At 40.3% G+C, this 23,473-nt stretch overlaps 1 long non-coding RNA gene across 1 annotated transcript; it reads right to left on the bottom strand.

Moving 5' to 3' along the window:
- Nucleotides 1–5,020: 5,020 nt before the first annotated feature.
- Nucleotides 5,021–22,833, bottom strand: LOC148139761 (uncharacterized). Its single transcript, XR_015753433.1, has 3 exons — nt 22,763–22,833; nt 22,373–22,430; nt 5,021–5,298 (listed from the first exon to the last, which is right to left on the bottom strand). It is a non-coding gene; the product is annotated as an uncharacterized LOC148139761 (long non-coding RNA).
- Nucleotides 22,834–23,473: the final 640 nt, after the last annotated feature.

Here is a 23,473-nt window from a genome sequence, read left to right as displayed (position 1 = left end):
CTGTTTATCTTTTAGATTTCCAGCATTCATGGTGTTTTGCTTTCATTGGAGAATGGGAGCTCGGTTCACACTGCTTTACTATTGCAACAGTCAAAACTAAATCTAAAGGAACCAGGATATGGAGTTTGAGGGGCTCCTTATTTCTAGAATAAACAATACCATATTGACATTTCCTTTCACTATCTCATATTGAAGTCCAGCCAAGGTTTGTGTCCAAAAGTAGTTTCGTGCTTTGTATTTGGAAAAAATTGAATTTATTTTGTGAGGTGACAAATCTCGAATCTTATATGAGGCAGCATCCTATAACCGAAACTACTTTTTCCTGTGCCCCCGACGCAGTGAGCATTTCCAGAATTTTCTGGATCTTCTAAACGATGAGCTACTTTGTCACAAGTCTAGTCCTAGTCTGGGGGTTGGTTAGCTTAGTTGGCTGGACAGCTGGTTTGTAATGCAGTATGGGTTCAAGTCCTGACCCTTAGGTGAAACCACGACCTGTCATCTGTCTCCAGTGGAGAGAGTTGCAGGACTATGACACTCTCAGTCAGGCTAAAAGTACATAAAACACCTGGGCATGCCCTGAACATACTGGATGGAATAGTTTCATTGAGCTAAATGGTCTCCACAATCATGTTTACTTTCTGATTGATCTATGCCAATTACATACCTGAACACTACCCCTGCCAATAGCTCGCCCCAAGTCATTTTAGAGAATTACATTTGAGCAAATATTATTGACAACAGCATGGTTGCTGAACTGTGTACAAGCCAGAGAAATGTATAAGTGCAACATAATTAAGTAAACCAAGTCAGGCTGCCCACCAAAACTGCGACCTAATAATTGTCATATAGGCTCATATTCCTACACAGGACTTTCCGATAGCTAAATGTCAACTGATATTGCCAGCAGTACTCTAATGACTAAGTGCCTTTGTGTACTGGTTATGACATTAGATCCTGCTTCTCACCACATATTAAGAAACAAAACACTGTACAAGATATATTCATAAAATATATGCTTTGAGTGAGTTACAGAAGTCTCTTTTATAAATGGAATAAATGTACTTTAAAGCATCTTGCATGCAACATTCTCATTTTAATAGGCTGACAAAGTGCAGAAGTTGTTTTTCTCTTAATCCAGACTAAAAATAGACTGTCATGAAATCCAGATTTATCTGAAAAGTGCGAAGTACCACTGGGTGCAAGATATGCCACCACACCTCTGGATGATTCACTATCCTCAGGAATGGTGGGTGAGGTGTGGGATGGGGGAAGGGAGGCTACAGGGAATAAACTGAGGAGAAATATACTCTAAACTTCTTTACTATGGAATTTCCATTGCAGCATAATTTATTGCATTAGGACGAGAGTTTACAAGCAAAATATTTGCATGTTGCAGGAATTTAGCTTGATTTCACATTGAATTAATAATTAAAAGCCAGCTTTAAACCAAATTATTGAGGTTGTCATGTCTCACTGGGGTAACTTACTAGGAATCAAGCCCCACTGTTGCCATACTGTCACCAAAAATTAAAGATTTTATCAAAGTACCCAGAATTTCCTTATTTGCCTGTCAGACATACTCAAGTTAACAGAAACATAGTTCAGGTTTCTGTACTTAAGAGGAATTACTATTTATTACAAATAAATAGACTGCAATTGCATGTTAAAAAAAAATCTATGAGATGTTGATAGACAACTCTACTGATTAAAATTTTATACCCCTACTAAAACTCCCTTCCAGACAGAGACAGACAAAAAAAATGCATAGGTGTAATGGATGGAAGTGAAATCTGGGAAAGCAGTTCAATAGTCTGAGAGGATTATTCTGCTTGCTAAGACTTTTGGTTCTCCAGTCTCTTTGATTGAGATCCTTTTCACCTCTTAACAGGATGCAAAGACAACTTGTGCATTACCTCCAAAGCCTCTTAGTTACTAGTTAAAAGCCAAAGATTACAGCAAGTGGTGAGGGAAAATAAACTGGCTTTCTCCTAGCTGTGGGTGTCTTACTGGACGAAAAGTGCACCATCTGCCCTTTGTGGCAATCTGAAGGCTTTTGCCAGTATCATGCCTGCCCACAAGATCTTCAGCTACTCAGGAGCTAATCCAATGCTTGTTGTCAGGCTGATGACCTTTGCTATCCACAACTAGTTACAACTCTACACAGTAAACAGCAACCCATTGCTGGCCAAATCCTACTGGTGCCAGCCCATCTACAAACAGCCTCACCCGTTGCTTAAACAAAGCAGCTGTGTAAACCCAACTTACCATAAGTTTCAGTAATTAAAGCGGAAATTGCTAGAAAAACTCAGCAAGGCTGGCAGCATCTATGGAGAGAAAGCAGCGGTAACATTTCAGATGTAGTGACCCTTCTTCAGAACTGAGTTTTTCTAGCAATATCTGTTTTTGCTTCTGATTTCCAGCATCCACAGTTCTTTCTGTTTTTGTTTAGAGTTTCAGTAACTTGCTTTTAAATAGTACAATAATTCCTTCCTCAGCCATTTGCAGTAAAACAGTCCTTTTATTTCTATTTCAGTCCAAAATAAAAAGCACAGAAAATTTAAAAAATTTAATCTTTAAAATGTGTTCTACTAAAATAGCCCAAGCCTGCGTGGTGATGTGCATAACCTAATGTTGATGAAAAAAATCATGAAACATAGGATGCTGCAGCATAGAAGGAGGAATTTCATCCATTATGTCTGTGTGAGCCCTTCTGCAGAGCTATCCAATTAAGTCCTCTTCACAGTTTGCATTCATCTAATTCCCTTCTGAAAGCCACAAATGAATCTGCTTTCAGCAAAATTTTGGGTAGTGCAACCCAAATCTCAAAACATACTAAGTAACAAAAAATGTTTTCTCATGTCACTGCTGCTTCCTTTGCCAAAGACTTTCAGTCTCTGTCCTCTGATTTCTGACCCTTTTGCCCCTAGAAACTATTTCTACTTACTTAATCCACCTAAACCATTCACGAGTTTGAATACCAGTTTCAAATTTCCTCTTCATTTTCTCTGCTGTATGAAAAACAGCAACCCCTCCCACCTCCGTTTCTCCAGTCTCACTGCTGAACTGAGGTCCCTCATCCCTTGTACCATGCAATTAAATTTCCTCTGTACCTTTCTAAAAGCCTTAATATCCTTCCTAATATAAGATGTCCCAGTTTAATAGCCAGTATTTTATAAAAGTTTAACATATCTACTACCCTTTAAGGAAGGAAATCTGTAATTTTAATCTAGTCTAGCCTACATATGATGTCAGACCCACAGCAATGTGTTTGGTCTTAACTGGCCTCCGAAATGTCATCGTACCTCACTTAATTCAAGGGTTTTTTTAAGGATGGGCAACAAATGCTGACCTTTCCAATGCTACCCAGATCTCCTGAAAGGAATCAAAGATTGCTCTGTTCCTGCACTCCTTTCAAAATGTTATCATTTAATTTATATTGCCTCCCTCTTTCCTTCTACCAAAATATATCACTTGAGACATTCTTTATTAAATTTGACTGCCATATAGCGAACCATTTCATCAAGTTTATGGATCTAGTAAACCACATATTTGAGTTTACACAACTGCTTTGTTTAAGCAGTGGAGAAGGCTGTTTGTAGATGGGCTGGCACCAGTGGGTGTGTACAAAGTGAAATTTGGCCGGCAACAGGTCATTGATTGCTTTGTAGAGTTGTGATTGGTTGTGGATAGCACATACCATATCCGGTAAACCATTAACCACATATAACCTACAAGCTATAGGATGTGTTAAAAAATTAACAATGTTCTATTCACTAATACCTTTTGACATTCCTCCCAAGTTCCATGAAAATCCTGATGAACATTTCTGTGCCAAAATGCCCAGAAGTACAATCACAGTTGTGATTCTCCATGTGATAAGTTCATTTGTTACTGTCATCAAGTAGAAGGCAAGTTGTTCAAGACTAGTTGCTTCTCTATGCACAAGAAAGTGAATTTCTAAGTGAATTCTGCTCATTTCCCTCCTATATGTTTTAGAGAAAGTGGCTTATGGCAAGTGCAAAGTCGAAAAGTGTGATGCTGGAAAAGCACAGGTGGTCAGGCAGCATCTGAGGAGCAGGAATAAGCAGAGGTTCAGTTGAGGTTCGTGTATACACACTCAAACCTTATTGAACTATTATGGTTTGAAAGTGAAAGTTGTCATAGTCTCAGAGGATTACAGACTATTCTCTCAATAGAGAGAGATGACCGGCAGTGAGTTTAACCTAAGGGTCACCATGCCTCAAGTGAGGTTAAGAAGGGATTGGGGGAAGTGGGGGAAGGTTTCATGTAACCTTAGCCAGTACAGAATGAAACCTATATTGTTGATGTCACTCTGAATCACAAACCAGTCTTTCAGCTAACCAACCTCTCTATTTCTTGATATAGTATAATCTTTGAGATCCAATGTGCAGGATATGAAGCTTTGTTCAGCACCTCCCACCTCAACATTTATGCAAATAAAATGCAATGGATATAAAATCAAAACACAGAGATGTTAATATTGTTTCATAGACCAGGGAAAACTCATCATCTCCTAAAATTGTACAATTTTTGTCTACGTTGGGGGTAGAATTGAATTTGATAATTGATTCTGCTGAGCTGAGAAAGCACTTGTGACTTTGTCACTCATGAATTATGCAATCTCTTCCTTGTCTGTAATACATTTCACATTCGCTATCTGTTAGCTTGTATGGAATGTGGCACAACTTTGGTTTGTTGCTACTGTACTAGTCTTACATTCATGCTCACAGATGTGTGGATCCAAACATATTGATTTTCAATAGGAAAGCAGAAGCTGATGAGAGTCATTTACTGTGTTTAAAATATGATACAGGTTTGGAGGTATTGAGGCGATACAGCAACTGTTTAGAGATTTACAAGCAGGGTGTGCAGATGCTTACCAGTGCACTCATTTTCCAGCTAATTTTCAATGTTTGATGACAGCTAGCCTAAGAATAATGTTATAAAAAGGCATTCACATTCTACCTGGTAGTTTGGTGAAACTATCCTTGTCTTTCAAAAACAGCATAATAAATCACAGTATTATTTTTGGCTGAATAACGTGATATAAACAGGAAACACTCTTCACTATGAAACGTATCTTGGCAAAACAAAAGCTGGGAAACTGTAATTGTTTAATTCCAACACATTCTGAAAAAACAAGATTCAGAGAACACTTGAGGGAGTACCACAGCTTGGGTTGGGATGATGCTGATAAGCTTTCAGGTCTTCACCTTACATTGGAAAACATCCCAGACTCTATGCTGTCCTCATTTTCTGTAGCATTATGTGTTCAAACTGAAAAAGTAAAGAATAGGATTTTTGTTAGTTTATTCTTGAAGAAATTCAAAGTGAAGTGTTTAGTGTTGCCATTTTCCAGCTGTGAGATGAAAGCAAATGAAAACCTGACACTTATGTCTTGTTTCTCTAAATGTTAGAGATTGATCGTGGTTTTCAATACAACAGAAGGAATATAAAATGCAACATTTCAATACATATGCATACATATATCTCTCATCCACCTTTTTGAGCATATGGAAACTTAGTCGTGAAATTTCTCGTGGTGGCATTGGAAGAACAATTCCTAACATGCTCAAAACACTTTCCTTGGTCATGATTTTCACAGACAGAGGAAACAAATTAAGTGGCCTAACATGCACATTTGACTCATGCACATTAAATGCGTTCAATTGACCATCTGTGCCAGAGTCAGTGCAGGATGGCACTGTGGAGCACGCTTGTCGCAAAACTGGACGATTGCGGTAAGTGTGCCTTGACAATGCTCATGTTATCTCCCATTACATAAGTGGCTGGGCATGGGTATTGTGCATTGAAAAATTCAACACCCATTTATTACAACTAACAATTATGTACAAATATTACATTCCTCAGGCACATAAGTGTCTGGGCTAATATTAAGCTATTAGATTACAACAGAGGAGCATGCATCCTACAGAGTGTCATGCTTCAAATGATCTGAGATTAGAAGGAGTATGAAACCATTATACCCTCAGTTTACATGCTATGATGCAGTTAGAACATAGAATAGTACAATACAGGAATGGGCCCTTCAGGCCATGATGTGCTAAACATGACACCAAATTAAACTAATCCCTTCTGCCTGCCCTTGGTCCATATCCCCCCATTCCTTGCATATTTATGTGCTTATCTAAAAGAAGGGATTGAGGGAAGTGGGGGAAGGTTAATTGGAAGGAGCTGTTATGGAAAGTCCACATTTGACATGTGGGAGCTGTTTAAAGACCTACTGATCAGCGTTCAGGACTAGCATGTCCTATTGCATCTGTCTCCACATCACCACTGGCAGCGCATTCCAGACTCCTGCCACTCTCTATGTAAAAATCTTGTCCCTCTCATCTCCTTTGAACTTTCTCCTTAACACCTGAAATGCATGTCCCCTTGTGTTAGTCATTTCAACTCTGGGAAAAAGATTCTGACCGTTAACCTTATCTATACATATCACAATTATATGGACTTCTATAAAATCTCCCCTCAGCTTCTGCAATTCCACAGAAAACAACACAAACCTCTCCTTATAGCTCTTTCTTGATTTCAAAATGCTCTAGCATATTAACATGCTCCACACTAACCTCACTGTCCTCTGTATCCTTCTCCTGGGTGAATGCCAACACAAAGTACTCGTTTAAGATCTTGCCCACATCCTGTGCACCCAACGCAAGTTCCCTCTTTTGTCCATGAGTGGTCTAACTTCTCCCTAGTTATCCTCTTGTTTTTAATGTATGTGTAGAATGTCTTGGGATTCCCCTTAACTGTACTTGCCAAGGTCATTTCATGACCCTTTACTTCCCTCCTAATTCCCTGCTTGAGTTCTTTCCTGCTTTCTTTATATCCCTCACCGGCCCTGTCTGATTTTAGCTTCCTAAACCTTATGTATGCTTCTTTTTTTCCTTTTGACTAAATTCATAACCTCCATCATTATCCAAAGGTCCCTTGCCATCCTTGTCCTTCCTCCCTACTGGAACATGCTAGTCCTGAACGCTGATCAGTAGGTCTTTAAACAGCTCCCACATGTCAAATGTGGACTTTCCATAACAGCTCCTTCCAATTAACATTCCCTAGCACCTGCTTAACACTGATGTAACTTGCCCTCCCTGAATTTAGTACCTTCCCACAAGATCCTGACTTATCTTTATTCATAGCTATCTTAATAGTTAAGGAATTGTGATCACTGTTTCCAAAATGCTTTCCCACTAAAAGTAGGTCATTAGCCAATGCAAGGTCCAATATGACCCCTTCTTTAGTTAGATTATCCACATACTGTTTGAAAAAGACCTCTTGGGTGTACTTAACAAATTCTGCCCTGTCTAAGCTTCTTGCTCTAAGGGAGTCCCAGTCAATATTGGGGAAGTTAGATCCCCATTATGACAAACCTGTTGTTATTCTGTCTTTCTGTAATTTGCCTACATATTTGTTCCTCAATGTCTCAGTGGCTATTGGGGGACATATAGTATAATCTTATCAGAATGATTGCACCCATCTTATTTTTGAGCTGTACTTGTATTGCTTCAGTGGATGAACTCTCCAGTATGTCCTCTCTGAGTGCAGATGTGACATTCTCCCTGAATAGTATTGCAACTCTTCCACCTCTTTTACCTTCCTTTCTATCTCATCTAAAACAATGAAACCCCAGAAATTTGAGCAGCCAGTCCTCTCCGTCTCAACCAAGCCTCTGTAATGGCTACAACATCATTGTCTCATGTACTAATCCAGGCTCTATGCTCATCTGCTTTACCTATAATACTCCTTGCATTGAAATAAACACAATTCTGTCCATTAGTACCATTGTGTTCGTTAACCTGTCTCTGCCTGTCCATCCCTTCTGACTTACTGGTCCTAACATCTACCTTCCCCTTCCACTTGATGACCTGCTGCTCTGGTTTCCAGTCCCCTGCCTCTCTAGTTGAATCACAGAATCCCGATAGTGTGGAAACAGGCCCTTCGTCCCAACAAGTCCATACCTCTGAAGTGTAACCCACCCAGACCCATTCCCCTACATTTACCCCTGACTAATACACATAATCTACATATCCCTGAACACCATGGGCAATCTAGCATAGCCAATTCACTTAACCTACACATCTTTGGTCTGTGGGAAGAAACCAGAGCACTCAGAGGAAACCCATGCAGACACAGGAAGAATGTGCAAACTCCACACAGACGATCGCCCGAGACATGAATTGAACCTGAGTCCCTGGCGCTGTGAGGCAGCAGTGCTAACCACTGAGCCACCATGCCTCTTGTTTAAACTATCATCAGGATTTGAGCATGTCTCTTAAAGGCATTCTGCCATACTGACTAACACAAGAATCATGACTTGAGAAATTTCAGGGCTAGACTGAATATCTGATATTTACTTTGGTGGATCTTTCAGTTTTAGTTTCTCTGCTGCACCAATGGCCACAAATTGAGGCATGCAAAGACTGACACTGAGCAGGGAAGTAGTGACAAACTATTGTTATTTTCTCCATAACAGTCTCCCTCTAGCAATCAGTATAATGATGTGGAAATGCTGATGTTGAACTGGGGTGGAAAAGTTAAAAATCACTCAACTCCAGGTTATAGCCTGCCTTGAAGAAGTTTTCCTCCTCTACTGTGAATCCTCTTACAAGGATGCCTGCCTTGAAGAAGTTTTCCTCCTCTCTCTACAAGAATTTCAGGGAGTCCCTCTCCCACTGCAACTCCCAGGTCACTTCCTCTGCCCTGAAGCTCTTCAACCATGTCCTGAAACAAACTCGCTACCACAGCCACATTTCCAGCTTAGCACTGTCCCCATGACTTGTCCTACCTGCCTATCTCCTTTTCCACCTATCCACTCCACCCTCTCCTTCCTGACCTATCACCTTCATCCCCTCCCCCACTCACCTATTGTACTCCATGCTACTTTCTCCCCTCCCCCACCCTCCTTGAGCTTATCTCTCCACGATTCAGGCTCTCTGCCTTTATTCCTGATGAAGGGCTTTTGCCCGAAACGTTGATTTCGCTGCTCCTCGGATGCTGCCTGAACTGCTGTGCTCTTCCAGCACCACTAATCCAAAATCTGGTTTCCAGCATCTGCAGTCATTGTTTTTACCTCCAGATTATAGTCCAACAGGTTTATTTGGAAGTACAAGTTTTCAGTGTGCTGCTCCTTCATCAGGTAGCTAGTGGAATAGGATCACTGGACACAGAATTTATAGCAATATATCATAGTGTCATACTGATGTGATATATTGAACAATATTAGACTGATGTTAAGTCTTTCACCTTTTAGATTGGGCTGCATGTTTTGATTCATTAATATGTAAATCCCAGAACTTCTTTCAAGTCACGTTCCCGAGATAACTTAAGGTTTTATGAAGAAAGGTGACATCTCAGCTCAGACAATGCATTAAAGGTGAGGTTAGAGTCTATAAGTATTCCAATCTTGAGTCAGACTGGTTCTATTTCCAAAGTAAGAATTTATAAAATGTCACATGGATTATAAAAACTACTGACTGCCTACAGATTGTGCGCTTTTTGAATAAAATAGAATGTATCTGCAAATACAATTCTGCAAATGCAAATTCACCCCATAGACTTATATGTGTGTGCATGTGAGGGAGAGAGAGAGTAAGAGTGTGTGCGTGTGTATGTGGAGGTGGGGTGCACAGGGATGGGGGGAAGTGTGTGTATGTGTGTGCTTGATAGAGTGTGCGTGTGAGTGTGATAGAGTATATGCCTGTGAGAGGATCTGCACATGAATTTGAGTGTGGGCAGGGGGGTGGAGTGGGATGTATGCCTGAGAGACAGCGTGTGTATGAGGCAGCGTCTGCGTGAGTGTGTGAGAATGTAAGACTGTGTATATGTGTGCTTGTGTGTGAATGTCTGTGTGAGAGTGTATAGTGCAGTGGAGTCACCTGTAGTGTGACATGAACCGAAGGTCCCGGTTGAGGCCTTCCCCATGGGTACCAATCTTGGCTATCAGTCTCTGCTCAGCCACTCAGTGTTGTTGTGTATTGCAAAGTCCACCTTGGAGGACAGTCACCCGACGATCCGAGGCCAAATGTCCCTGACCTCTGGGAGGGAACATCCTTGTCTGGAAATTATTGCGTGGGGTCTATTCATCCATTGTCGTAGCATCTGCTTGGTAGCGAATTTTGAGGAGATTTGTAGCTCAGGTTGAGGTTCTGGATGGAGGTTTGCTTGCTGAGCTGGAAGGTTAAGTTTCAGACGTTTTGTCACCATTCTAGGTAATATCTTCAGTGAGCCGCCGGATGAAGAACTGTCGATGTTTCCTGCTTTCTATTTATATGTTTGGGTTTCTTCAGGTTGGTGATGTCATTTCCTGTGGTGATGTCATTTCATGTGGTGATGTCATTTCTTGTTCTTTTTCTCAGGGGGTGGTAAATGCAGTCCAAGTCAATGTGTTTGTTGATAGAGTTCCGGTTGGAGTACCATGCTTCTAGGAATTCGTGGGCGTGTCTCTGTTTGGCTTGTCCAAGGATGGATGTGTTGTCCCAGTCGAAGTGGTATTCTTCCTTATCTTATTGTAAGGATACTAGTGAGAAAGGGTCATGTCATTCCGTGGCTAGTTGATGCTCATGTATCCTGGTGGCTAGTTTTCTGCCTGTTTGTCCAATGCAGTGTTGTTACAGTTTTTGCATGGTATTTTGTAAATGACATTAGTTTTGCTTGTTGTCTGAATAGGGTCTTTAAAGTTCATTACCTGCTGTTTTAATGTGTTGGTGGGTTTATGGGCTACCATGATGCCAAGGGGTCTGAGTAGTCTGGCAGTCATTTCTGCAATGTCTTTGATGCCAGGGTTTGGGTTTGTTGCTGAGAAATTGGTGGACTGTGTTTATTGGGTACCCGTTCTTTTTGAATACCCTGTATAGGTGATTTTCCTCTGCTCTGCATAGTTCCTCTGTGCTGCAGTGTGTGGTGGCTCATTGAAATAATGTTCTAGTGCAACTTTGTTTGTGGATGTTGAGATGATTGCTTCTGTAGTTCAATGTTTGGACTGTATGTGTTATTTTCCTGTAGACGCTGGTTTGAAGTTCCCCATTGGCTGTTCACTCTAATGTGACATCTAAGAATGGCAGTTTGTTGTTGTTTTCCTCCTCTTCAGTGAATTTTCTGCCAGTAAGGGTATTATTGATGGTCTTGAAGGTTTCCTCTAATTTGTTTCATTTAGTTATGACAAAGGTGTCATCCATGTGGCGGACCCAAGTTTGGATTGGATGGTTGGCAGAGCTGTTTGTTCGAGTTTCTGCATTACTGCCTCTGCTAAGAACCCTGATATCGGAGATCCCATGGGTGTTCCGTTGGTTTGTCTTTAGGTTTTGTTGTTGAAGGTGAAGTGGGTGGTAAGGCATAGGTCCACCAGCTTGACGATACTGTCCTTGCTGATGAGGTTGGTGGTGTTTGGTGTATGTGTCTTTGGGTCTTCTAATAGTGTAGTCAGTGTTACCTCGGCCAGGTTGATGTTGATTTACATGAACAAGGCTGTTACATCAAAGGAGACCATTATTTCATCTTCTTATTTCACCCATGAGTACCTGCCACGTACGAAGGAGCATCACTCCGAAAGCTTGAACTTCCAAATAAACCTGTTGGACTATAACCTGGTGTTGTATGGTTCTTAAATCAGTATAATGACAGATTGCAACTTACATTCTATGAGTAACGTCCAGGCCCTAGGTTGATGCACGTGGGTGAGGGACAATTTATGCATGAAGCAACAAAATAAGTGAACTTTTCATTTTTTGATCATTATTTTTGTCAGTATTTTAAGTCAGCCATGAATTCATTTTTAAGAAACCAGCATAATACATCCTCATAATTAAATGTTTTAATGCCATTATTAAAACAGAGATGGAAGTCTCCATAAATCACACTTTCCTATTGCCTCCAATAAGATTTCCTTTCACGTGTATTCTTATTTCACATATTATTTGTTTGTAATGTGTAATGGTAACATTCACTCAATACTATGTCATTTTATAAAGTAATATTTTCCTTAAAGTATGCTGCTATTGGAAAGATTGTTGTCATCTTACTTGATGCAGGTTAGTGTTTATTCAACTGTACATTTACATCTGCAAGTCTTTGGTTGCATGGAATGTTTGTCTGAACTTAAGCAAACAGCTGTACCTAGATAACAATTGCCTTTACTTACTGAGGTAATAACACATTGCAGATAACCAATTCCAAAATACATATTTCTTCGAAGCTACAGCATGACTAACCTCTAGCCATAAAAGATTACCTTACATAAACCTATAGAGCTTTAGTTATTCTTTCAACATTTTTTGCAGTATAGACCCATTAATTCTGAATTTCTTGTAGAAATGTTGAGAGATTAAGATGCAAATAGCATGATCTTTCTGTTTACAGATACTAATTTTAAAATTGAATAATGCACTCACTCATACATCATGCCATATAATATGTTATGAATCTTGTTAACGATTAATCACACTTTGGTATTTATAGCCAAGTGCCAATGAACTTAAACACTGTGCTTGTTGTTCAAGGGGGATAATATGGGCTCAATTAAGTGACAAAGGCTGAGTGTCTAGAGAAAAAAAAATGACTCAAACATCTTTGTCTGTCTGTTGCAAAAATCAATTTGTATCTGTCATATGTAGTAATTTGGTTTCTTGTGACATTCAGTCCAATACAAAGACCCTTGCTAACTAGGAGTTGCTAATGCTGCTCAGCACTCTGCCTTCCATCACAAGACTGTGCTTTGTAAAAATGGTTGATTACCATAGACTTTACCTATGTTTTAAAATACACAAGTTTTTAAAACCTATTAGAAATTAAATATATTTTTTATTTATGGTTTGTATTAAATATGAGGAAATTGGTAACACAAATCTATAATTTTCTGTGGCACTCCCTTCAGATTTGCATGACGTAAAACTAATTCATTTCTGAATTATGAGTTCAAATATGTAAAAGGTTTTCAATTATTCTCAGTCTAATTATTTTAATTTAAAAATGTGTACTAATAAAAATGTTGTGAAATAAACTTATTTTGTTTTGTTGAAGAAACATAAATCTAAAGCATACACAAATTTTAAGGGAGTGAAGTATTGTTAGTATAACTTAAGTACTCTTCAATACAGTGCAGGTAGGACTACAGATGAAAGGTAACCCAAAGACTAATCTTATTTTTTCTCTCTATAAAGATAGTGTCTAACCTGCCTTCTTAAGAAAATATTTACAGAATGTGGTTGTCCATAGCTAGGCCAGCATTTATTACCCATCCTTAATTACCAGGAGGGCATTTAAGAGTCAATCATATTGCTGTAGGCCAGACCAGGTAAAGACAACAGGTTTTCTATCCCACAAAGCACTAATACCCCAGATAGGCTTTTCCTCAACAATTGATAATGGTTTCATGTCATTATTAGACTCCTAATTCAATTGGGATTTAAATTCCACCTGGAAATGTGTTGCTGGAAAAGCGCAGCAGGTCAGGCAGCATCCAGGGAACAGGAGAATCGACGTTTCGGGCATAAGCCCTTCTTCAGGCTTATGCCCGAAACGTCGATTCTCCTGTTCCCTGGATGCTGCCTGACCTGCTGCGCTTTTCCAGCAACACATTTCCAGCTCTGATCTCCAGCATCTGCAGACCTCACTTTCTCCTTTAAATTCCACCATCTACCATGACTGGATTTGAACCCAGGTCCCAGAATTTGATTTGGTTCTGCTAGATTAACAGGCTAGTGATACTACCACGAGGCCATCACCTCCCCGAGTACTTGATATTTACATTTCAGATTTCTAGATTGCATTGCATTTTACTTTGGAAGATCTTCTGTTGGTTGAGGGATGTGGATCAGAGATAGTTTTTTTTTGAGTTGTAGATCAGTCATTATTATATAATGTTACAAATTGCATTTCTAGCTCTCTATGTGAATGTAACTTCCAGGCTACACTCAATTCCAAGGTGCTACATTCAACGTTGACATTAAATTCTGTCCAGTAATAGGGGAGGGTATTATTGTGATGTTTTCAGTAGGTTACTCTGGATTGTTTGGATTTTATTAAGAGGAGTTCAAAGGATTAGAATGAGAAGGAGAAGGGTGTAGCCTCCATTTCAGAAGTGCCACAGTTAGCTGCATTAGGAACTGCAGACACTCTGTGTAAATGGCTCAGGAAGAGTCAAGTACAGTTGGATAGCTCTGCACTCTCAGAATTTAGGAGAACATTCTAAGAATAAGGAAACAGGTAAATATTGGAGCCAAGGCTTAGAATTCGTCCTGGGAAGCTGAGAAAATGGAACAGTGTCTCGTTCTGTATAGGGGGAAGCCATAAGAGGCTCAGTACATTATTTCCAATAACTGAGCCAGGGATGGGTGGCAGCTTGAAAAATCCATAAGCAATAACAGATGTATGACGCTGAGAAATGTTGGAGTTCAAGGAACAAAAAATGGGGTTAGTTTGAGCTTGGTGAAATAATCTGTCAGTGAAGAGCAAGACTTGTGCTTATGAATGAGTAATATAGCGGTTTTTTCAATGTCTGGGGAGTGCAGGCCCAGGAAAGGAGGGTGACAGAACAGGAGGTGTCCATGACAAAGTGCTTCAGCGAGGGAAATTCAAGGCCAGACCAACAGATGTGGAGAATTGTGACCTCTTGTGAGGTAGAATGAGATTTGATGACCCACTGTGTCAGTGACATTCGATCTCCATTGTTCATTTATTGTAGATTGTGCTATTGTTGTAGTTCATTGCTGTTTGCTTAAAGCCATGGAATTTTGAGTCATTACTCTCTTAGTAAATGCTGGATCTCACATATTATCTACTTTTAAATAAATTGTGACCAGGTCCCAGACAGATAAGAAATATGACAGAACAAAAACAAAAAGCTGTGGATGTTGGAAATCAGAAACAAAAATTCATGTGAAGTGTTGATGGTTAGCACAGGGGTTAGCACTGCTGCCTCACAGCGTTATGGATTGGGTTTGATTCCGTCTTCAGGTGACAGTCCGTGTGAAGTTTGCATATTATCCCTGTGTCTGTATATGTTTCTCTGGGTGCTCTAGTTTCCTTCCACAGTCCAAAGATATGCAGTTAGGTGGATTAACTAAAATGTCCCATGGCGTGCAGGGGTAGGTAGGTTAACTATGGTAAAAGTAGGGTTACGGGGTAAAAGTAGGGTGGTTCTTCGGGGGGTTGGGTGAGGACTCCATGGACTGAATGGTCTTTATCAGCACTGTAGGGATTCTATGAGGAAGATGGGTGGAGAAGCAGTTTAATTTGAGGACACAGCCTGGAATCTGTGAAATTAAATATGTAACCTGTTGGAATTCCCAGAACACCTTTCAGGAATCCTTGAAGTACTTTTGAATTTTACTTCAGTTCTCTGCCTGAAAGCAGGTCCTCGGTGATTGTTCAGCTAAGCTCAGTGATTTTATTATAATGGTTAGTGCAAGGTGGGAAGTCCTGAACCTGCTGCAATTGAGATTGAAGTTTTTGTTGTTGATGTTAAACTGAATCACATGCTAACCAACATCTTGACTTGTGACTCATTGTTGGCAACTGAATGAAATAATTTCTTTGAACACCCTCCCTTATTTTCTGTTTGAATTAATTGAATTAGCTTTATTATCACGTGTATAAATGTGATATTTATATAGCGAAAAGTTTACAAGTCGTCCCATTATAGCACCATCTTAGGAAAAAAAATGAGAAAAATAAAGAAGTAAAAAATCCAGCTTTACAGATCATTGGAATAAATTAAAAAATAAAGAAATAAGAAGTTCAGAATAATGGAATACTTGCTTTCTGATGTATAGTCTCGTGTGGTAACTTTCTGAGAAGTTGTCCTCTGACTTCTATTTATTTCACTTGCAAACAAATGCTATGAATGTACAGAATTTGCTTCAGGTTAATTCACTCAGCCATAACCTTTCTTTACAAGGATTTTCTGAATGTGTGTCCTTTGCATGCTTCTTGTTGTGACTTGATCCTAAATGTTCTCTAGGATTCCGATCCCATTTTCTATCACTGCTGATACACTGCATAGCAGTCAGTTCTAACATACCTCTCTGAATGCAGTTCTCGAAAGTCCATATACATGTTTTATCCTCTATCTTTAATGAGTGGGAAAACGCCAGCAGATTTAAAGAACGGAATGGTTGATATCTGACAAAGACCGAAGCAATCCTTTTGTTGCATTGCTATGTTAGAACTCAATCCACTTCAATCTTACCGATTGTCAATTCATGTCTATTGTGGTTAAGGCTGACAGAGAATGATGTAACCAGTGTTAAAAGAATGGGACAGGATCATTCTTCTGTTGTGAGCTTATGCCCAAAATGTTGATTCTCCTGCTCCTCAGATGCTGCCTGACTTGCTGCGCTTTTCCAGCATCGCAGTCTCGACTCTGATCTCCAGTATCTGCAGTCCTCACTTTCTCTATGTAAAATGGGGCCTTACGCAGCAAAGAAGAAATACCAAAACTTTCACAGCGCCTGACTTCTATGGTAGGGAAATAGTTCACTCCCTACACATTGTTCATTGTGAGGTTAATTTCTGCCACCCTCTGCAGTTACAGCATCAAGGGAACCCAAATAGGAAAGGTTCAAACTGATGTGTTAATGAGTAAACAGGGCATTGGATTTAATGTTTAGATTAGTGGGACTGTTACCGGTAATGGGCTTCTTCTACGCAGTTCCCTGTATAACATTAATATGTAGCCTAGGAACAAGGCTTTATAATGTAGCAAGGGTAAAATGTTCACTGTGAAGAAAACTCCAAACTGTCCTCCAGGGTTCATTCCCCCATTTGTTTTTGGCTGTGTGACCTTTACCATAGGTAACACACCTGGCTATTAATATCAAAAGTCAAGGTGGAAATTGAAAATATGGGTGTGGATGGAAGCCAACTTGTGATGTGAGTAGTGATTGACTTTGGCAGCGATTTACTTTTTGTCGCTTTCAAGCTGCTAAGGTCAATTAAGTCCAGTTTTGTTGCATCATTTGCTAATGCCCTTCAAATGATGCACACCATTTGGTCTTACTTTAAACTGGAGTAATAACATTTTGGATTCAGTAAATGTATGCAATGCACAAGAGCAGCATTTGTATGTTTGTACGTACACACAGATTACAGAAGTGTGACCTGTATAAAGTGAGACTTCATGCCCCTTATAATCACTCATTAAGTTACATCCACCACTCTAAGAGCAAGACTCTGGATGTGGCTTTAATGAAGTGCATGTAACAATTTAATTATGGAAGGAGATGGTTACTGTGTTATGTGACATATCATGGCGCCACAGTCAAGGAGGCAATCTCAGTTGTCACTGCTGTATCTATGGCTCTTGAAATGATCACAGCCCCAACTTTGCTATGTTTCAAATCATCTCAGGGAATTTGACAGGAGTAAACTGCTCCTTGATACACCTTTATCTGCAAGGGATCATTGGATTTCTGATAGAGCATTTCTCCTGCTAGGAGACTTTGGCACTGATCCATAGCAATTGAGATCCGGGCTGAAAGATGATGAATTCCCAAGGATGTAGGGCATCATCAGTTGAACATAGGTGCTGCTTTGGACTTTATTACTAAGGATTACAGAAATAGGGCAGTGGTGTGAAATTCCTCCAACCTTAGGGTGTTTTACCTAATGCGGAAATACTTACATTATCTCCCATAAAATTAGAAACTGGGCATAGATATTGTGTTTTGAAGAATCCAACATATATTTATGATGCCTGATTATTACGTAAAAACATTACATTCAGCCGGCATATAATCATCTATGCAATATTAAGCTACTTGATTACAACAGAGGAGCATGTTTCCAATAGAGTGTCATGCTTCAAGTGATCTGAGATAAAAGGGAGTCTGAGACTTTCATACCCTTAGATTACATGCTATGATGCAGTAATGATCCTAGCGTGCCTCGCCTGTAGGTCTTCAAGATTTGTGGAGAGATTTGTAGCTCAACTGTCGGTTGTCATGGTTGTGGGCATGTTCACTGAGCTGGGAAGTTGATTTGCAGATGTTTCATTCCCTGCCTAGGTGACATCTTCAGTACTTTGGAACCTCCTGTGAAGCACTGCTGCACTGTGTCTTCTGGAATTTATTTGGTTCTGTTCCTGCTGTTTCTCGTTTCCAATTCTAGTAGTTTGTTGTGATGGCTGGTATATTGGGTCTAGGTCTTTGTTGATGGATTCCATGGATGAGTGCCATGTTTCTAGAAATTCTCTGGCTATCCTCTGTTTAGCTTGTCCTATTATCATTGTGTTGTCCCTGTCAAATTTGTGGTCCTTTTCATTTGTGTGTATGGCTACGAGGAACAGCTGGTTGTGGCGTTTAGTGGCTAGTTGGTATTCGTCAATGCTGATTGCTAGTTGTTTGTCTGTTTGTCTATATAGTGCTTCATGCAGCCTTTGCGTGGAATCTTGTAAATTACTCTAATCGTGCACATGATGGGTATTGTGTTTTTTTTGTTCTGGTGAGTTGTTTGAGTGTGGTTGTCGTTTCTGGGCTATTATGGATCTGAGTGATTGGAGAAGTCTGGGTGTTAGTTCCGAGATTTTTTTTATAAGATAGTGTGGTAGTGTGTTGGGTCGTGGCATGTCCTTGACGTATTGTTTGTCTGTTAGGCATCTGCAGATGAAGTTGCGGGGATATCTGTTCTCAGTGAAGACTCTGTAGAGGTGTTCTTCTTCCTCTCTTTGCAGGTCAGAGTTGCTGCAGTGTGTTATAGCCCTTTTGAACAGTTCCCTAATGCAGTTTCTCTTGTGTGTGTTCAGGTGGTTGCTGTTGTAGTTCAGCATCTGGTCCGTGTCTGTGGTTTTCTGTACACTCTTGTAGTGCATTCCCCATTCTGTGTTATTCCTATAATCACATCCAGGAATGGGAGCTGATTGTTGGCTTCCTTCTCTCTCGTAAATCTGATCCCTGTGAGCATGTATTGATAATCCGGTGTGTGTTCTCGATTTCTGTTCTCTTAATAATTACAAAAGTGTCATCCACATATCTGATCCCGAGTTTGGATTGGATTTGTGGGAGGGCTGTTCGTTCCAGTCTTTCCATCACCACTTCTGCTTTAAGCCTGGAGGTGGGTGAGCCCAAAGGTGTTCCATTGATCTGTTATATTTGGTTGTGGATGAGAACAGAAGAGAACAGAAATCGAGAACACACACCGGATTATCAACACCATGCTCACAGGGATCAGATTTATGAGAGAGGAGGAAGCCAACAATTGCTCGCATTCCTGGATGTGATTATAAGAATAATACAGAATGGGGAATGCAATACAAGAGTGTACAGAAAAGCCACAGACATGGACCAGATCCTCAACTACAACAGCAACCACCTGAACACACACGAGAAGCTGCATTAAGACCCTGTTCTAAAAGGCTACAACACACTGCAGTACACCTGACATGTGAAGAGAGAAAGAACATCTCTACAGAGTCTTCACTAAGAATGGATATCCCCGCAACTTCATCCGCAGGTGCTAACAGACAAACAACACGACGAGGACATGCCATGAACCAACACACTAACCATGCTACCTTACATAAAAGATGTCATGGAACTAACACCCAGATTTTTCCGACCACTCAGGTCTATAACAGCTCACAAACCCACAACTCACTAGAACAAAAGACCCTATATCCATCATGTGCAAGACTAGTGTAAGTTACAAAATTCCATGCAAAGACCGCACGAAGTACTATATTGGACAAACAGGCAGACAACTAGCAATTCGCATCCACGAATATCAACTAGCCACTAAACACCACAACCAGCTGTCCCTAGTAGCCATACACACAGGTGACAAGGATGACAAATTTGACTGGGCAACACAATGATAATGAGTTTTGAAAAGATTTGTAGCTCAGGTTGAGGTTCTGGATGTAGGTTTGCTCATTGAGCTGGAAGGTTCATTTTCAGATGTTTCATCACCACACTAGGTAACATCTTCAGTGAGCCTCTGGATGAAGCACTGGTGGTTAAGCCACTTTCTCTTTATATGTTTGAGTTTCCTCGGGTTGGTGATGTCATTTCCTGTGGCGATTTCATTTCCTATAGTGATGTCATTTCCCATTCTTTTTCTCTGGGGTTGGTAAATAGGATCCAAGTCAATGTGTTTGTTGATAGAGTTCTGGTTGGAATGCCATGCTTCTAGGAATTCACATTTTTGGTACTTCTAATAGTGTTTCCTTGGCCAGGTTGATATTGATGGATGTGAACAGGGCTGTTACATCAAAGGAGACCATTATTTCATCCTCTTCTATCTTGGTGTCTTTGATGGTCTTTAGGAATTCATGGGTGGAGTGACTGGAGTGGAGTGTGTCTTCTACGAAGTGTTTTAGTCTTTGGTGTACCTTCTTGGCCAATCTGTAAATTTGGGACAACACATCCATCCTCGAACAAGCCAAACAGATACACATGAGAATTCCTGGAAGCATGGCATTCCAACTAAACACATTGACTTGGATCTCATTTTCCACCCACTGAGAAAAAGGACCAGAAATGACATCACCACAGGAAATGATATCACCAACCCAAGGAACCCCAAACATATAAATAGAAAATGGGCTACACCACCAGTTCTTCATCCAGAGGCTCACTGAAGATGTTACCTAGGATGGTGACAAAACGTATGAAAACGAACCTTCCAGCTCAGCGAGCAAACCTACATCCACAACACAATGATTACAGGACAGGGTAAACAGAGGTACAGCCAGAGAATTTCTAGAAACATGGCACTCATCCATGGAATCCATCAACAAACTCATAGACCTCGACGCAATATGTCAGCCATCACAACAAACTACCAGAATCAGAAACCAGAAGCCGCAGGAACACAGTCAAATAAATTCCAGAAGACACAGCATTTCACAGGAGGCTCCAAAGCACTGAAGACGTCACCTAGACAGGGATGAAACGTCTGCAAATCAACTTTCCAGCTCAGCGAACATATCCACAATCAAAGTACAGTAATGATCTCATAAACCCTTTCTGTTAAATCTTATGAGCCAAAGTTTGGGCGGCACGGTGACTCAGTGGTTAGCACTACTGTCTCACAGTGCCAGCAACCCGGGTTCAATTCCTGCCTCGGGCAATTGTCTGTGTGGAGTTTGCACATTCTCCCCGTATCTGCGTGGGTTTCCTCCAGATACTCCGGTTTCCTCCCACAGTCCGAAGATGTGCAGGTTAGGTGAATTGGCTATGCTAAATTGCCCATAGTGTTAGGTGTAGGGGAATGGGTCTGGGTGGGTTGCTCTTCGGAGGATGGTGTGGACGTGTTGGGCCAAAGGGCCTGTTTCCACTCTGTAGGTAATCTAATCTAATTATACTGCCATACCAGCTGTGAGGCATCACAAAATAATGATGGTCTGAAAAATTTCAGGGCTAGGCTAAATTTTTGATATAACAACTATGCAGGTGTCATTAATTCTGCTTCATTAATGGCAACAATCAAGATGTGCAAAGACTGATTCTGTAAAAGGAAATGGAGACAAGCTTGTGGTATTTTCTCCACCATAGAAAAATCGGTCTCCGTCTAGCAATCAGCATCATAACAGATCTCAATTTGTATTCTACTAGTAGCTTCCATACCCCAGGTGGATGCACCCAAGGTGAGGGAATATCCACACACAAAGCAATAAAATGAGTGAATTTTCAATTTTGTAATTATTTAATGGATGTTAATCCATTTTAAAGAAATTATACAGTTCAACCTTATAATTAATTTGTTTAATGTTATTGAAGCAGAGAAAGAAATCTCCATGTTAAACATTTATATATTTCCTCCAATAGTATTCCTTAGGATTACCTAGAACCAGAGAATTTTACAGTTCAGAAGGAGTCATCATGTCTGTATCAGCTCCCAGGAGCTACCCAGCTATTTTCATTCACTAGCCCTATCTCTGTACTTGCAGGTGTCGCCTTATTTCTTTTTATGTGCAATGGTAACACATTCAATATTACGTAATTCAATAAAGTACTATTTTTGTTAAAATATACTGCTACTGGAAAGGTTATTGTCGTCCTACCAGATTCAGATTAGTGTGTGTTCAATTGTGCAGTTATGTCTACAATCTTTGATTGTATGGAATATTTTCCAGAACTTAAGCAACCTGCTGTATCTAGATAACAATTCCTTTACACACTGAGGTAACAACTCATTGCAGATATTCCAGAATTTATATTTCTTATAAACAGCAGCATTATTCATGAGTTTGTCTCTTAAAAGTGTACTGACAGTCTGATCATGAGACAGTCTCCTTTTACAAAAGATAAAAATGTATCTCAAACAGACATACTTGGTTGAACATAGACATGTGTTGTCAATTTGATACACAAATGGGTAAAACAAAGTTTACGAGACTTACGTTCCATTCTTGAGTTGAAAAGTGTGGAGCTGGAAAAGCACAGCAGGCCAGACAGCATCTGAGGAGCAAGAGAATTGATATTTCAGGCATAAGCCCGTCACCAGCACTGTTGGGTAGGGGGTGGGGAGCATGGTGGAAGGGGCTGAGAGATAAATAGAAGGGTTGGAGTGGGGGTGGTTTCAGGTAGCTGGGAAGGCAATGGGGTAGTAGCGGGTCCGATTCAGAATGTGGCTGAAGAGCATCAGGGCAGAGCAGATGACCTGGGGCGGGGGGGGGGGTGCATGCAGGGAGTGAGAGATTCACTGAGATCCTTGTAGAGGGAGGAGAACTTCTTCAAGATAGGCTAATGGCTGAAATATCGACTCTCCTACTCCTTAAATGCTGTCTGACCTGCTGAGCTTTTCCAGTGCTGCCCTTTTCGACTCTGATCTCCAGCATCTGTGGTCCTCACTTTCTCCTAGTTGCTGTAACCTGACATTTCATACTTCAATGTAACATTTTGAATATTTGACAACTTGTCCTCATCTGGTGATGAAACACTTGTCTACGTATGAATGGTATACCATACATTGGTCTGAGCTGATTTCCACTCCTTTTCAAGGTAGCACCATAATCAGTAATGATTTTGTATGATCTAGGCTAATTGTATATTTTAGAACCAAGTATCTGTGCTGTATTCCTAATACACTTTCTGTCCTGTAGTTCTCTATCTCCTCACTCATCATGTAACACTTTCATTCTCCTCTGTCTTTAAAAAGAATGTCTTGTATCTTGGAATGCTTAGACTGTTGGTTGCTGGGCAAGGTCATTTGCAATTGGCATCTGTGTATAGGGCAGTTTTTCCTTTTCCTTTGGTGTCGTAGGAAAATGCAGAAATGCAATGCAACAATCTTGTTCAATGCTTAACTTTTAATGATTTGGAGTTGCTGGTGTTGGACTGTGGTGTACAAAGTTAAAAATCACACAACACCAGGTTATAGTCTAACAGGTTTATTTGGAAGCACTTTAAAGCTGGACTATAACCTGGTGTTGTGTGATTTTTAACTTTGACTCCTAATGATAATTGATTTAATAGTAATACTGTCCATTCTACTAAACCAA

This window comes from Chiloscyllium plagiosum, unplaced genomic scaffold (assembly GCF_037043375.1).
Source record: "Chiloscyllium plagiosum isolate Xiang-an unplaced genomic scaffold, Cpla_swu_hap1 HiC_scaffold_37, whole genome shotgun sequence".
In the NCBI taxonomy this organism is placed as follows: Eukaryota; Metazoa; Chordata; class Chondrichthyes; order Orectolobiformes; family Hemiscylliidae; genus Chiloscyllium; species Chiloscyllium plagiosum.
This window is presented reverse-complemented; position numbering and strand designations above follow the sequence as displayed.